Source organism: Camelus ferus, chromosome 20, assembly GCF_009834535.1.
Source record: "Camelus ferus isolate YT-003-E chromosome 20, BCGSAC_Cfer_1.0, whole genome shotgun sequence".
Taxonomy (NCBI): Eukaryota; Metazoa; Chordata; class Mammalia; order Artiodactyla; family Camelidae; genus Camelus; species Camelus ferus.
In genome coordinates, this window is record NC_045715.1 from 30,762,965 (window position 1) to 30,779,381 (window position 16,417).

The 16,417-nt window shown below is 33.6% G+C and overlaps 2 protein-coding genes across 4 annotated transcripts in view; one reads left to right on the forward strand and one right to left on the reverse strand.

The window, feature by feature from the left end:
* SUPT3H (SPT3 homolog, SAGA and STAGA complex component) overlaps positions 1–16,417 on the reverse strand; it is a 385,976-nt gene that overhangs the window by 339,263 nt on the left and 30,296 nt on the right.
* The window catches only part of RUNX2 (RUNX family transcription factor 2), a 222,535-nt gene that overhangs the window by 4,719 nt on the left and 201,399 nt on the right, over positions 1–16,417 (forward strand). The gene's annotated exons all lie outside the window — the stretch shown is intronic.

Here is a 16,417-nt window from a genome sequence, read left to right on the forward strand (position 1 = left end):
CAAATATTCATCTAGAGGGCTTTTTTTTTCCCTCTCAAGAGCTGCTCACATGAAAACTGTGGTAATATTTTTATACTGTACTTCTTTGTTGAAGCAAAAGGTTAGGGGTTACCTAAATACCTCAACTGTATATACAAAAAAAGGAAAAGGTAAGTATTCATATAAAAAAATCCAATGGGACTGGATTATTTATTTTTGCATTTCCTATGATTAATGATGCACCCATGCATACTTGAAAGCTGATGGCAAAATAAGGTAACATCTCAAATTCCTCTCCAAAGCATACAAATACCAACCTTCCATGCTGTTCTAACCCTTGTTGCAGGATACTAAAATGTGACAACTCTAAGTCAACAGTGACATCATGGAAAAGCTCCTCAAAAGCATTGAGATTACAAATGCAATTACCTAGTAAAAGTCTTCAGAGGTATTTTTACATTAAAGGGTTCAATGGAACAGTCTACCTCTACAGTGCCTCTCTTTAAAAATAATACACATATGGTCAAATAGACAAATAGCTTCAATATGAAAAAAATCTTTCCAGCAAACAATAAAATTATAAATGTGACAAAGCATAGCTATTTTTTCTAGTCAACTGCCATGAGACATTAAATGAAGGCTAGCAAAATCAATGCTAATGTAGGCAGATTTCCTATCAGGTTACTCACACGCACTATTTTTCCTCTTATAACAATGAATTCAACTGAAGATAAAATTTTATCCAAAAAAAAAAAGAAAAAAACATGACCTGTATCTCACATAATAAGGCTCACAATAAACTCCAGACTTGTTCTTTTCTAAAGAGTAAAATATTCTATCAGTCTAAAATATATGGAAATTCTTCATGAAATCAGAAATGTTTAATGTTTTAAAACAAATTTTTAGAGAGGGAAGTCTCACATGATGAAAATATACACCTTAATACAATCCATTGCTGTTTCAAAGTTTATGGAATTTAGTGGATATGTATTTTGATTAATGTGTCACAATTTTGAAAAATAATGGGGAAATTCTATACCGTATTCAAAGGGAGTTTCCTTACAATTTTAACCACAGTTGGCCACAAGCTTTTGTCCATTCAACAACAAGCACACATAAAACAAGCCATACATTCTCACATAACTTATTAAAGACGTGAATAGCAATTGAAATTAAGTGCTCATTTATTACATTATATACAATACCTTCATCTTATGTTGTATTCTTAGGAATTTCTCCCTTTTATATTATATACTAAGGACACAGGACTCAAGTTTGGAAGAGTATTGAATGTAAGCAACACCATATTAAACATTTCAGATGTTTACTGTTGTTGAACGGGCTCCTTCTATTAATAAATAAAAACCTCATAATTTATCATGCTGTATAAAACAATTCCCAAATAAAATGAGCTGTAGAATTAAGAGTTATACATGAGCATTTAATACTTGCAGTGGAAAAAAAATTCATTACTCGTAAGTCTCCTATAAATACCCTATATTCTTATTAATAGTCATAAAGCTAACATCCAATATATAGTCTAGGGCTAAAAAGCATATCAAGTGTGATTTTGGCTCTAATTAAATGATTTTCAATTTTTAAATCCAACTGCCCACAAAACAAGGAATTCTGCTCCACGCAGACATACATTAAGTGAATGTAATTTTTAATAATATTTAAGATTTTTAAAATTATTATATTGATGTCAGAAAATTGACCAAGTGACATTATTCTCAGACATGTATTTAAGATTACGGTGGCAATCAGTTTAAAGACTGTTATCTGCACTACTTCTACTGCCGTCCCTAAAGAAATTATACACAAGAGTTACATTAAAGAAGTGACAGTGACAAGGATAGGCAAGTGACAAGGTATCTCCATCCTATGCAAGGCAAATAATTTTTACTACAAAATTAAGTAAATTAATTTTATTTTACTTTTCACTTTTTACATCAATTATGTCTACTGAAATCATTATGCCATCAACTATAAAAATATATTTACATAAAATGCTTAGTTAAAAACTCAAAAATGTGAAAGTTCCTTGAAAATTATATGAAATGTAAGTGTGCCAAACCTTTGTTTATATTCCTTATTATCAGATAATCCTTTTAGTCAGATGTCTAACAACTAAGTCCATTTTATGGTTCAGTAAAAGTAAAAACAAACAAAAAAGGAAATAAAGGAATAACGCTAGCCAAATCACAATAACACTTATCAGTAAGGTTTTAAAACATGTAAATACATTGTATTTCTTTAGAAAAATTAGAATAACGATGTTGCAGTATTTCACAGAACTTTATATGGACATAGACACATTTTTATACAGAAGCTAAATATCTGTCACATTTATACAACTTCAATTTCTTTCATTTACCAAAATTTTAATATGTAGTATATGAATTTCCCTATATACATGAATCCATACTCACACACGCACACATACACACACATTAAAGAACTGGGGATAATAATTGTAAACCAGGAAAAAAACAATTGTAAATTATTTAACTGAGGTATTGTTTGCAGTTATTTTGGAAAGATAAGCAATTACTATTTGCATGTATACTAACAGAGAAATGCTAATCCATAAAATCAATAACAGATTAGGCATCTATTGGGAAATACAAGATAAAGATAACCAAAAACTAAACTCGTAAACACAAGGATGTTATTTTCCAGTTATAAATTTAAATAAATTATTATAGTTCACAAGGGAAAATATGAATGTAATTAATTTGCTAACAGATCTCTATTTAAGGACAATACCTCACAGAACTCTGGCTTGGAGCTAAACAGGTATATTTCCTATGTACTTACTCATGGCCCATGTAACCTATGTAAACAATTTAAATTAGGCACTGTGATTTTTAATTTGGTTATTTTGTTTTGATAGTAATTATTATAATTAATTTTATTTTTAAATTTCTCTACTGAGCTTCCCAGTTTAAACTTCAAATTTCCAGGATAATCTTTTTAAGTACAAAGGTATTGTTACTTCTACCAAATGATTAAAAATTACTTAACTGGATCTAAACAAAGTGAATTCACTGTGAAGCTGAAAATTAAAATGGTGCTGAATTTTACAATTAATATTTTAACCCACTGGCTTTACCGTATTAGTGTAATTTGATCCTAGACACATGAGTATCCTTTGGATACAGGGTGCAGATTCCCTTTAATCAATAATAATTTTATTGTAAGATTTTTTTGTAAAGATAGCTCAAAGAAAGTTATTTTTTGAAGTGAATTCTCACTTTATTTCATAAACATCTATCAGATTACAGAAATCTGCCATGTTATACTACCACAGAAAGAAAATTTTACCCTAATAATCTACATTATATCAATTACTGTGTTTTTCCATAAAATGTTTAACTGTAAAAGTATGTAAGCATTTCATACTAAGGACCTTAGTATCCAATTCAAAAATACTAAGACATTATAAGAAGATACCTACAAGAAAACATCCATCAAGATGGTACTATACCAACATCAGGCAAGATAATTGGTTACAAAAGGTAATCTAGTAAGATTAATTTTTTCTCCCATGAAATTTGTAAAGCTTTTAGGTAATTCAGTTTTTTAACAAAATGCAGAAAAAAGCTGCTACTGCTCTTACAGAGTTCAACACAAAAATGAAAATATTTAAGAAGATAATCCATAAAACAGATACTACTTACAAAGACAGTGTACTACAGTACATTTGTAAAGGAATATAAACATGAAAGTCAGTGTAATCCAAAACGTTGATCATTAATCCAGCGTTCTCTCCAAAGCAGAAACTCCTCTTTTTCACATTATTAAAACTCCAGTGTTCACACAGAATTCTTTACATCCCCTCAGTTGTTAAAACTAAACACACACTGTATGTTCTCTCTCTCTCTCTGTTTTAGGAGGAAAACTTGTAACATTTTCAAAATTCTTTATCACTAGCATCCGTCTTATTTTAAAATGTTAATATCTTATTATCTAAGCTAGATAGAGACAACTGGTATTGTCAGTAGAACATCATTCTTGATTTGATAATAAAGATTTTAAAATACATTTCCCTTATAGTATGTAGAAGCATACTGCAGAATACTTTAGTGCACCAATAGGACCAAAGAAAACACACAAAGAAATTTTTTTTTTAATTATCATTCACAAGTATCCAGAAAGAAAACTGAACCATATGCTGATTATTAGGCTTATTTTTATTTTCATAAATATTCATATTCTTTTAATATAATGATAAATCAGAATATATCAATAGAGATTTAAATAATTTTTTAAGAGAGCAAAATACTTGGCTTAAAATGCTAAATTATTTCATTAGTAAATGGTTAAACCATTCTATATATGTTTATAAGTGTAAAAACTTTTACTGAGACACATTCAAACAATTTTCTTAGCTATGAAATAAAATCTTGTGCTCTGACAAATAACAAAGTATTTTTGATAAAGTATGTACGAAGTTAATTATATAATACAAGTACAAAATGACAGGAAGAGATTTTCTAGAATGAAACTACATCAATATACATAACTCAAATTCTCCACCTTGATTTAAACCTTATTCAGCCAAATACACGGTCAATTCATTGCGTTTCCATGATCGAAAAACATCTAATATCCTGAATGCTGTTTTTTAAAGGAAACTTTAAGAAAAATCATCTTATTATGATAAGCTGACAGAAAGGTATTTTTTGAAAAGCAACTGTAGAAAGAGTGTGATCTGGAAACTTACATATGAACTTAAAACTTACACACTCAAACATATGATATGAACAAGAAAACAGCAAACAAATGCATAAAATAAAACTCTACCTAGCAATAATACCATACTAAGAAGCCAACCCTGAGCACAGGAGAAATACACATGCTTTTTAAAATAAATGTTCAAATGAAAGCTTGCCTTTTGAACTGCTCAAATGAACAGATAACAACCCAGTGACTACAGAGTTTTCTTCTAACCCGGCAAGACTAAAAAGAATCACATCTAATTCCTAATTTTGCAATTATAATGTGCAATATTTTCTTTACTTATAAGACTACCATTTATTCTCAACTGGCTGAGAAGGTTTGCCATTCATTTTTCCTGTACGTACCTCTTTCTTATCAATTATGGTGTATCTTCAGCATTCGGAGAAAAGAAAAAAAAAAAGCTTCAAACTTTAACTGAGTTTTAAACACATCATTAAATCAATATACATAGGGCTACTCTAAAAATATTCATTTCTAGAAGGCCAGAAAATCTTACTTTTTTTAAGCTGATGCATCTACACATAGAAAGCAACTTTTAGTAAGTTCTTTTGCTACGCCATAATGATCTGCTCCAGAAACTCAAGGGTACCTAAAACAACGGGCTACCTGTTCTAGCCATGCTTAGGAATGTGTCCAAATCATTTTTATTGATTTAACCTTTATAGGAATGCTACATATCCTCAGAGCAAAACATTTTGAATGTATTTATAATATGATACACTTCTGAGAAACCATGAAAAAGAAAGCTAAAAACAAATCTAGATACTCCTCCACCCTTGGTTGTTATGGGTTTATTTTTGTTTACTTTAAACACTATCAACAGACCTAAATTTTAAATAATTCTGTTTAGGAAATCTTACTTAGGCACCACTGTAAGTAGAAATAAAAATTTATTTTGGAAAAAAAATGTGCATTTAAATAAATTTTACCTTTAAGAAATAAAATGCCTGACTTGACAATGATGTCACATCTACAAATTTTAACAGACTCTAAATACTCCTTTTATATTTTAGTTACACATTAATCATGGAACCTTACAAACATATCAAACTTAAAGAATTTAGTCCTTATTGAATAAACTAAGTTGCACCCTCGTTTACATTCGGATAGATTACACAGGAAGTCCTGTGTTGCCCATCTCTCCAGCTTTCTGTGAGTGGTACTCTGTGAATAGCTTCAGCAGCCAATGCCTGCATTCGTTATGTTTGCCAACTAATAATTCACAGTATGCTTCCTCACATTATGGTTCATCATTCGTTAACTTGAACCTCACCTCTAAAGAAGTTATACTTTCACTGCAAACTGTTCTCTTAAAAACGCAAACAAGTTTTGAGCATTTCCAGATGTAGCACTCAAAAAAAAAAAAAAAAGAAAAGAAAAATCATAAGCAAATTCCCAAAGAATTTTAAAATTATTAATAAAAATGCGGTAAAACTGGAGTCACTACTTATTGCTTCAATGACCATCCCTAAGTTTAAGAGCTGAATGTACTATTCATTACATTAAGAAACTTATGACAGAGCACTAATGATTTCAGATAGCTGCCAGTAGATAAAACAACCAAGCACATTTCAGTGTAAGGCAAGATTCTACTGAAACTGGAATTTCTGAAAGTCTGACATTACTGAACATACAATTATAAAATCGTAAGGTTATCTTTTACAAATAGTTAACTTATTTTTTTTTCCTGGGAATATACATTTGGGTTCAGCTACATTATTTTCATTGTCGTTCTTTATATGAAACATCCAAGCATGCGTAAGATTATGCTAAACTAAAATTAAAAATAATTCTTATGCAGCCTACTTCTCTGGAGAGGGGCTGGGACTAGAATGAGGCCAGCAGGCAGGCACTAGGGTTCAGAATTTAAGGAGATCCTCACTCAGGCACCGCCCCCAGTGAGTGCCTCCTTAAACGCTGTGCCGGGGGCGCCCCGCCTGCCTCGCTTTAGGCCCAGGTCCTGCTCCGGAGACACATTAGTGTAAACCATTTCATGAGACAGATTCTCAGCAAGGTAGCATAAAGCAGAAATATGGTAATATAGAATAACAAAATTAAAAATAAGTTTTTTTCCTTAACACATGATCAGATTTATATTTTTCTAAATCAAAGGAACCACTGCAACTTAATATAAATATTTTTTAAATGATCACTTTATATTATAATGAGTAGTCAGAATTCTGAGATGGCACAAATTTTCTTTAACAGAGACTTACACCGGCCATAAATATCTTCCAAAGTAAACTAAGTGGCCTTATACTTGACCATAAGGCTTAAAAAAAAAAAAGGACTGATCATGTTTCATTAAAGGGGTTCACAGCGTTACACACTAGCTGTTGTAGCCCACTGATCAGGAGAACACCAGAGGACTAGGTCCTGGGGAGGGGAGGGGAGGGGAGGGGAGGAGAGGGAGCCTTGGGAATTTTTTTAAGCAAAGCTCTCTAGGTAAATTAGCCAAGTTTGGGAGCCAATGAATAACCAACTTATAATAAACTTAAGACAGAAATAAGCTTAAGATAAGCTGTATATACTAATTATGTACTTAGAAACTATAAATTTCCAAATTTAGAAACTATAAATTTCCAAATTGTCTCCCTCCTAAACATTTGTAAGGCTTATTCACAAAAAAGAAAACACGAACATTGCAGTTTGTCACTTTCCTTCCCTGTCTTCAAGTAGAGATGTTAACCAATGATGACGTTTCCAACAAGTAACATTAATAAGGAAAATAAAGTCAGAAGCATTGGCAACTCACTGAGATGAATACAGCCCCCGAAACAATATTTTTATTTTTATTTTAGGTTTAAATAGCTATTCTAAGAATGTAATCTCAATCTATTCTAAAAACCTAATATTTTAAACTTTAAATTCATTTAAGTTCAAATTAACATATTTAAGAAAATACATGTGCCTAACACACCTTCATGATTTTTAGGGCATACCTTAATTGAAACTGTACTGTTTTTATGTTAGCTTTTCTTTCTTGACTGTTATTGTGCCAGATAACTCCTTATAAACTCCTTATAAACATTATTTCCTTCAATTCTCATAACCCTTATAAACTCCTTATAAACATTATTTCCTTCAATTCTCATAACCCTCTTATATGAGATGGTATTATAATTATCTACAGATAAGGAAACCGAAAATGAGGTAATAAAATCTGCCCACGGTCACACAGTTGAAGAACTGGGATTCAAACTCAAGCCTTCTCACTTTTAATTACTATCTTAATGTTATTCATAATCTTAATGAAGTTACTTCCTGGTCCCCAATTTCACCTGTAAAGGTGTTAGTTCTTAGAGACGTAAAGTTATTAAGTTGACAAATACAAAAGAGAATCTGTGAGTCTCCAAAGTCTCCCAAAGTATATCTTTAAGTAATACTGATCAATGAGAACCAAAAAGGTTAAGAAACAATAAAATTTAAGAGGATACCGAGGGATAAGATTTAGGTCAGGTTTGATCAGAAAATGAAAGTTCCAAGGAAATAAATAGTTCTTAACCAATTACTATAATCAATAATCTTATTTAATGTCCCCTACCACACAGTGTATACTTCATATGATATGAAAATACCATTCTAGGAGTTAAAAATTAAGTTCTTAAATTGAACATAAGGAATTTATAATCTTCATTATTTATAAAATTAAAATAATAATAATTTCAATCATGGACTTTGGTGTCAGATCTGGAGTCAAATCCTTGTTCCTATAATTATCCATAATATTCCCTGTACCATGGTCCCATTGTCCTACCTAAAGAAGCATACTACATGCCCACACTTACGCTAAGTGACTGAGACAACTTTAATTTCTAATTTATATTTTCTATAGTCTTAATTTCAAATTTCTTAAATTCTTACTCAAAATCTTTGATGTTCTCAAAGATCTACTGACAAAGGTACATTTTTCTTTACCTACCAAAGAGATTACATACATGACTCTAGAAAGTAAATCTTTGATATGTAGTGTTCATCCCAATTTCATCCACAACCATTTCTCTCTTATTATTCAAAACAAAAATTCTTAGAGAAACCACAGAAGAGCTCTAGCTGCCTTTTTTTTTTTCCTGGCAGGAGGTAGGAATAAAGCTGTGAGATTACATTTCTCAATCTACATGGATCCACTGAGAAAAGATGCTCTGACCAGAAGCCACAGGTGATGATAGGCAGATGAGACATTTTTGCAAAGAATAAACATCTCTAAGAGAAAGCTATGTGAGCATCTATAAATGTCAACAGACTTCTCCAGTCATTCCACACCCATATTTAATATGATATGTGAAGTGTGAATGATCAAACCAACAACTTTAAAAAGCCTAAATAAGGCAGAATCACTTATTAGAATTAAATAAGCAAGTATAAAATCATAGACACTACATTTTAGAAAAGGAAACATGCAGACTGGTACTCTATCTGGCAGTGGAAGTAAGAAGTTAAAAAAATTGTTTTGATGAGAAATATAAAAGCTAAGCGGGTAATAGGGTAAAATATTTCACTGACTTTAAACTCCACAAGTCTTCACACTGATTTTATCAAAGTCACTGAAAACATGTGAGAAAAGGAAGACAAAGTTTCGAGTGCACCCAAAACAGTCAACCAAGGAAGCAGAGACTGAATTTAAGAATTATATACTGATTTAGGCATCATTAATCTAGAAGAAAAAAGTAAGCCTGGATGAGAAAAACATGGGCAAGTTAAGGAGATAATACAAAGAAAGTAGCAGAAGAATTTGGCAGCAGTTACTGGGAGAAGCAAGAGAATAAGGAAAATTAGACTGCAGCCTAGGAGAGAATGGTGTGGTTGCCAATGATTAAGAGAAAAATAGGAAAGGGTGAAATAGAGTTTTGTCACGTCATTATTAAATTTGTGCTTAGTGTGGAAAAAACAGGTGTACACAACACAATTTCAATCCTTTAAAAATTATACAGGGGTACCCATGTGTATTAGAGGAACTTAAAACAGTGACAATCATGTTTTGATAACAGTGTTATAAAAACTGTTTTGTTATACTTGCCAGTATTTTTCAACTAAAAAATGAATAAATATTCTAATTTTTAAAATTTAGGTGATAGAAGTTTTAATGTTTAAAAAGCTTATTTTTCCTGAACTCATATAACAGATCTGGTACTGGGAACTGCCTGGCTGTTTCTTTTTCCCTTATGCTCAAGTTTGAAGAAATAGAGCAAATTCCTACAATTAGAAACTTTTTTAATGTGTGAACATCAGTTTCACAAAAACCACAGAATCTCATGGAAACATGACAGACCCAGCAAGGGTTCTGGTGTCCTTTAGGTTTAAATCTTGTACACCAATTATAAAATTTTGAGCAAGCTACTTAAGCTCCCTGTGTCTCAATTTTTTCACCTGAAAAATATTACCACCTACCTTGAGAGTTTTCTGTGAAAAGTAAGATAACACATGTAAAGTACCCACACCCAACCAGAAGGAAAAAAATCACTGCAGCTATTGCTCAAAATCGACTTTCCAATTCTTAAATCCCTTAAAAGTCTCACTCCTCAGAGTGTGGTCCAGGGACCGGAAGCATTAGCATCACCTGAAAGCTTGCACAGAAATGCAGAACCTCAGGCCCCGCCCCAGACCTTCTGAATCAGAACCTGTATTTTCACAAGATCCCCAGGAAAAATAAAATTTCAGAAGCCCTGTTCAAAATCACATTCAAGTAACAGGGGTCCAATTTGTCTGCATATTCCCAGCTCCCTCGAGTTGCCCTCTCCATCTCTGTTGCAGACTCCTTTCTGACGCTGCGTGAAGAGCACCTCAGGGTTTACTCCTAATTCCTAATTCTGAGAGACTGTCAAGAAACTGACAAAGTCTAATCTATTTCCTCTTCAAAACATAACTTTTCACACTTAAAGATAACTCTCCTCAACTTACCCACCACGACTGAACAAGAAAGAGGGTCCTATGGTCCATAACTCTTTCTGGTAAAACAAAGTCTTCAATAATTCAATAAACTCAAAGTTTTCAATGATTCCATAATTACATTTTATAAATTATTAAGCTGCACAACTGTATTAACCAGGTAACAGGCTATCTTTATCCATGTTGTCCACGATGTCTCACTGCAGACCTGTCAATGCCTTCCTGAAGGTTAAAACACTATCTGTCCCACGTTCCTGAGACGGCTCCCTAGCAGCCCTGACACAGCACAGAGCTTGCGAGGCAGGGCTACTGCTGAGTTCAACCATTTGGCTTCCAGTACTCACCCCTTCCAGGTGGCTCATAAAACATGTCTTTAAGAATCCACTCTAAAATCTTAGCCAGCAGAGGCCTCAAACTAAGAGGTCTTCAGACTTTCATTCTGAAACTAATTCCTCTCTTTGGTATCTTACACTGTTTGCTGTTAAGTATTTTACAATAATCGCAGGTGTCTAGTCTTGTCTCTTTCCTGTTACATGACTACTAACTGAATAAAACAGGAAATACAGAAGACAGTTGTAAATATGAAAAACTGTCAGGTGAAATAGCAATTCAAACTTCCTGATTCAGAGAAATAAAAGGCAGAATGATGTAGCTGCGACAAAGGAAAGGAACAGCTACTAGACTCACAGCACCTACTAGTTCAGCAGGTGTGTGTACTGAGTTAGACTGTAAGAGAGCTCCCAAAAGTTCATCTCTTCTGATGGATTTCTTAGACTACTTTGAGCACAGCTTTCATCTTTCTTTTATTTCTTACACAGCTGTGAATTCTCTCACTTACTCAGCCTAAATCTGCCCCTTACCTGTATGCTTATTCTTGCTCTCTACCTTAGAAAGGACGTGCCCTGAGCTGCCCATTCATGCACTGCTTTCTTTTTTCCATTCTCCTATCTGACTTTCTTTTCATTCATGTCCACATGAGCACTGCCTTGGATTCCAAAGTTCCAGAAGAGGGTCCATATGTGTAGATTTCTCTTTGAAAATGACCTAGAATAGTAACATTTATGACAGGCACACCCAGTAACGATTAAGAGCCCACAGAAAGATATTCTTAACACGAATTTCAAATCCATCAAAAATTAAGAACAGAGAAAAGCATGTCAACGTTTTGGAACTTGTGTATGAACCAGCATTTTACTCTTGGCTGGGAAGACTTAGAGAAAAGGAAATCTGAATATGAAAGGTGAACCAGCCTTAAAGACAAGAAAATATACTTAGTGGATGGAGAAAGAAATAAAGAATGTGATGAGCTAGACAAGGGAGACAATAAAACAAGTGGAAGGCAGAGAATTTTTAAATCTCTGAAGAATAAGGGACTATTTACAAGCAGGGTGGCTTAGTAGTTGCCATATACTAGTCTCTAAAGCAGGCTTCATTTTTACGAGTTTGGAAAGGTCTCCACTGAAACTAACTGAATCAAATTCAAGCAAGCTGATTTATGCTAACAAAGGGGCTATACATTAAAATGTTCCTCATGACCAGTATGTACTTGCTCAGTGCACCAAAATATCTCATAGGTAGGCCTACAAAGGAAACAAACTTAAAAAGCTTGGTAGCTAGGATGTCACAAAGTCAAAGTTAAAGACTAATTATAGTCACAGGATATAGTCTTAATAAATTATTCCTCTTGATTTTTTACACTGTTTAGTTTTCTTGGTTTTGGTTTCAAGCTTCCCACTTCACCCCCGTGTTTTCTAGCATGATATGATTTTTAAAGGACTAAGCTCTAAGTCTGGAGAACGAAGAGCCAGTCACAGAGTTATCATGACATAAAACAAAAGTTTTTCTCAGCTTCCATTTCATCACTGACCAATACTGAACTACGTAAAACTCTCTAAGGCTTTCCCCAATTCTCTATCTCTGCTATACTTATTATATTCTGGATAGCAGGCTATTTCTAACAGCACTTCCTGGTTAGCATAGGGCCATTCACAGCAGACACCATGTACAAGGCATTTTTTCCCGAGACCCTGCATAACGACAATCCTTCTCAACTCAGGTCTTCAAGGAGCCACTGATAAACAGGATTGGCAGACTAGAAGAAAGGTTTTTAAAGTTTCAAGCCAAGGCGGGGGGGGGGGGGGTCTATATTTCCACTGAAAATTCAGTTTCTTCTTCCTTACTTTCTTCTAATCACGCTCATTTCTACTGCATCCTTGACATCTATCTTTTCCTTTGAGTGTTTGCTTCTGCAGCCGTAGATCCATGATTTAAGAAGGCGCTAGCAGGGCAGTGATGAGCAGAAAAGATAATGAAAAAGGTAGACAGACAGAAGAACTTCATTCTAGAGCCCTTTTACTTTCTGCACGGCTTTAAGAAAAATAACCACCTCCTCATGCCTCAGTTTACAACCGTGAAGTAAGAGGAAAAACCCACCCACCTGCCCTGCCTCACATGGATGTTTTGAGATTTAAATGAGATAAAATATGTCAAAGCCCTAATAAAAACCTAAAGTATATCATATGTAAGTTATTACAATCTAGTACTATTTAAAAAAAAAAAAAGTCTAAACCTGAATATGCCAAAGGAATGCACTTCTGTCTTTAAATGGCAATAAAGGATATGGGTTGGCCAGCATTTCACCAAAGGATAAAACTTTTAAACTTTCAGCAAATCAAGTAGCTCTGAAGACTCAACTTTTTAACATTCATTAAAAATGATCTCAAAGTTACTCTGTCTATGCATTCCTCTAGCTCAGTGGGTCTCCTCTTTCTTATAAAGTAACCTATCAATAAAATGTACATGTAATCACCCTACTGTTTGTTTATAAATTACATATACATACATATATATACATACATATATCTATATATATATCTGGTATCTTTCCTACATATTATTTACCTTATAAATTATTCATGAAAATAGAAAATTTAAGGTATGAAAAAATATATAAATGGAAGCCAATATTTTTTCCCTAAAGTCTACTTTGAAGACCACTTCTATAAGCCAGTGGTTTCAAACTCTTTTAGCTAGGGAACACTCTGTTCCAATACCAAATTTTAAAATGCAAACCCAATCTGTATGACAGATAAAGGCAGACTTGCTCTGATTAAAGTGGGAATAGGGGAACAGGAACCTGGGGTCCATGATGAGACGCCTACTGTTCCAGAAAGCACAATGCGAAACAACTAATCTTGAGGTCAGACTTTCCATTAGCCTCTTAATAAATAGGCTTTACTTAATAGTACTGTTTCCTTAGCTCAAAGTCAAAGATGTTTTAAGAATCAACTGAATACTCATATTTGCAGCAGTGATACAGTTAAGGATACTGCTGACTACATAATTAAGTGTCCTCACAGGCTTCCAGGCAAGAAAATTCTCATAGGCCTCAATACCAAAAAATGTTATATTCCTAATAACTGCTTTGTGTTATAGCATGGACTGCAACTCCAGCTTCTTTTGAGACAGTCTAGTGTACAACACTATGCCTTCCTATTTGCTAGGAAGCTTGACAGTAAAACTTCTGCCCCAACTCGGCAATCAGAGAGGGACTTTATTACATGTATCTCTGTGCATTTTTACCTCTTGTACTGATTTTCCATCTTTACTCCTTTTAAGCTTCATCTTGATTCTCATTTTTTCTGTCCTATTCTATTATAAACGATTATGATAAACTCCTGAGGAGCTTATCAAATCTTTTTGGAATCAGCTAAGATACAAATGATAAACATTCAAACTTGCCACTTGGCACCATCAGCTTCCCATTCCTCCAGAATAGAAACCTTGGAATTTTCTTTGGTAACTAATGCACTAACTCCAACAGCCCCCAGAACTAACGATCTAGCCTTTGCATTACCACTTATGATCCTTTCCCTAGTCTTCATTCCCAATGCCATGACTGCTCACCTGGACTATTACAGCACAATCAGTCCTCCCAAAGCCAATCCATGCATCTTACACGCTGCTTACAACCAATACTTCTTAATCAGTATCACCATATATCATAACTTTATCACTTCAAGTGCCTTTTAAAGGTTTCCCACTATCTATGGAAAAGACTAAACTCCTTAGTCTGGCATTCAAAGCTTGCCACCTACTGACACCAATCACCAGTTTTGTCTGTATTTCCTACAATCAAGTTTCCCTCCAGACACATTAAACTTTTTGCCCCATGTGCCTCATCTCTGCCTCTAGATCTTCGATTATGCTGTTTCCCTCACTTGCATTGTTCCCCACCTGTCCTCACTGCCACCCTCCCTCCAGATTTCCACAATGCCAAACATTACCCATCCTTGAAGACAGAGCTCAAATGGCTTTATTTTAACAAGTTTTCAAACTCCCAATTGAAAATCCCTGTAACCTACCTCTGTACTGCCAGAGTGGAACATCTGTAACTCTTTTCACATATTGATCTCCATTGTTATCTCATACCCACCTTCTGTCATTCTCCATCTCAGTCTCTGTATGAGAATGTTTCTCTCTTAACATACATGTAAACATAGATAATTCTTCTAGATCAGTGACTCTAAAGCTTTTTTCTTTTTAACTGCAAAATCCATTTTTTCACATGGGATGCTATGAGAAAGCCCAATAAAAAAAAAGGAGTTTTAAAGGAGCTTTTCTGGTTGCAAGGGAGAAGGGCTGAGAAGAGAGCTAGAACCTCACCCTCTCCCCGGGCAGGCCTGCAGACATCCTCACAGAGCACGGTGACGCGGCATGCTAAACCACACGCACACTCTGTGAAGACAAGCAGGATACTTATTTTATTTACCTATTTCCCATGCAGAAAGGCAACACTGTGTAAAATCAGATAGCCCTGGAGTCAAATCATAGTTCTGTTGCTTATAAACTACGTTCTCTATGCAAATCCTTAATTTCTCTGAACCTAAATCCTCATCTGTAAAACGGAAATGGTAAAATCTTTCTCATGTGATGACCACATGAAATAAGACACTTATAAAAGTCATACTTCATACCTAATATATGAATGGGTACAAAAGAATTCCCATTCCCTTTCTCCTCCCCTAACTTTCTTTCCCTATCATCTAGCCAAATACCTAGCATATAACAGGAATTAAATCATCATTTCTTGAATAAGTGAATAAGTAAGTGGATGAAATGGTGAATGAACAATTGTCTAAACAAAATATTTTTAAAAATTAGAAAGGGATTGGATAACAGGTACAGAAAAAAGACGTTAAAGAAATACTACATAAGAAAAAAGGAAAACTACCTTAAAAATAACTTCTATGGCTAGAAAAGAAAAAAGTGGTACTTTGTATGTTTTTAAAATGGAGCCTTTTCAATAAAAATTTACTACCAAAGAAAGAAGCTAAGATGAAAGAATTATTTACACACATCATTTTAAGGCTTATGTGTGAATAATATGATACCTGGCTAATATCTAAACTCAATTTACATTCAACAGCTTAGAAATAAGAGTTATGGTAAATTAAACTACAGTGAATGATTATCATGTTTTTTAAAATGAATTTTCTTTCACTGATTTATGTGTGGCTGGTATGGAATGGTGTTCTAATTTTCTTTTTTAAATGTGTTTCCTTGTTTCTCAAGTAACAAATGTAAAGTTCTGCAATTGTATTTAAAATCTTTTGGAGGTAGATGCACACAAAATACCTCAACACAAATCACTATGACATACAATAAACCCAAAAGGAATAGGCATATATCATTAAAGGCAAGATGTTAAGTTTGATAAAAACAAAACCTGACCTTTAATATTTTTAAAAATTGGTCAATAAACATAAAATGTGGCAAGGCTTACATTCCACATCTTCTTAAACTC